A 1,592-nucleotide genomic window follows, 5' to 3' on the forward strand; every position below is an offset into this window, starting at 1 on the left:
GCTGATGATTGCATTGACAACCTTATTTCTGGTTGTCATGTCCTTGAGGAATTAGTTCTGATTAATGTCTACTCTTATTCTTGGAACTGCTCTGTATCTTCCAAAACCCTTAAAAGACTAAGGCTACTAGGACTACACGATGATCATAAACTAGATAGTGTTTCATTTGACATTTGATCAGAGTTCACATGCAAGCTATGGAGATTTGGTTGTCAATGCAACAGATTTTCTTATGGGAGTATGCAATGTCCAGATCCTTCACTTATCTGCCATGACTCTCGCCGTATATTATTGTAATGATTTTTTTGAGTTAGTGATTCCATACTTATAATGGTGATCTAGTTGATTTGTTCTTGCTTCAGGTACTTACTTATTGCTGTGAATCAATACCGGTATTCAACAACCTGATTCATTTAACTATTAAGACTCACTGGAAAGTAGGATGGGAATCATTGCCGACTCTACTCAAGAACTATCCAAATCTAGAAACCCTTGTCTTCGAAGTACCAACATAGATCCTCTACTACTACTAAACAAACTTTCTAAGACAATTCGATTTTGAAAGTTGTTACCTTTATGATTCAGGGATTCAATAAAAAAGTACAATTAAGTGTGTGGATGTCGACGGGTGCCTATGCAAATCTTCAGCGGAAAGTCCCACTTGCTTATCATCAAGTCCGGTGAAGGTTATAAAGATATTGAAGTTTGGTGAAATTTGTGATTACAAGGAGATGCAGATGGAGCCGGTCGAATACTTCTTGGAGACAATGCCGAAACTCGAACAAATGATATTGTACTACAATACACCACGTGATGAAGATGTAATTGAAGTTTCCAAGCAACTTAAGATGCTTCCTAGAGTAGCTTCAACCAATTGCAAAATCCAAATAATCTCTGACAACCTCAGCTTATCCTCTTCCTTATCCACAACTGGACTCATCTTATTCAAAAATACTTTTCCGGTTTGAAGATTTATCTACCTTCATCTTAGAAAAGAACAACATTGTAGTGGTTCTAGTTTTTTAGCTTAAGCAACAACAACACCAAAAATGTTAGTTTGGCCTCTGTTTTGTTGTTGCGCCTAACTTGTTCAGATTCTCAATATGCATTTGACTTTTTTCATGTATGTTGTGTTCTATAGATTTCCAAGTTATTAAATCGTTCCACAGTGAGACAGAGCTAAAATGACTGAAAAAAATAAAATAACACAATTAATTTAAGGAATTGTTTATTTTATAGAAGTTTTATCTATTTATTTTAGACAGCAATTTATAGAAGTTTTCTTGTAAAAAGATATGAAAATCAAGTTCAAAAAATACTATTAGTCATTTCTTCACACAAGAACGGAAAAATTTCAACCATAAGAAGTGAAAGATTATGCCCTCCCACATGGGAGTCCATTCAACGTTAAGATTGTCACATGCTAAAAACAAATTTGGCTAATGAAAAAACAAATATGGGTTCTTACAAAAAGGACGAAATAATGAAAATGGCCTAGAAATATTAATATATTTATTTCTTAGTTACAAAATTCATTTTTTTGTCAACAATTACAAATTCATATTTTATCCACAAAGAAGTCTAACTCGTTT

The 1,592-nt window shown here is 33.7% G+C and overlaps 1 pseudogene; it reads left to right on the forward strand.

Annotated features, from left to right (window-relative positions):
• Nucleotides 1–320: 320 nt before the first annotated feature.
• LOC110226738 lies at nucleotides 321–1,122 on the forward strand (annotated as a pseudogene).
• Nucleotides 1,123–1,592: the final 470 nt, after the last annotated feature.

This window comes from Arabidopsis lyrata (genome assembly GCF_000004255.2).
Source record: "Arabidopsis lyrata subsp. lyrata unplaced genomic scaffold ARALYscaffold_37, whole genome shotgun sequence".
NCBI lineage: Eukaryota > Viridiplantae > Streptophyta > Magnoliopsida > Brassicales > Brassicaceae > Arabidopsis > Arabidopsis lyrata.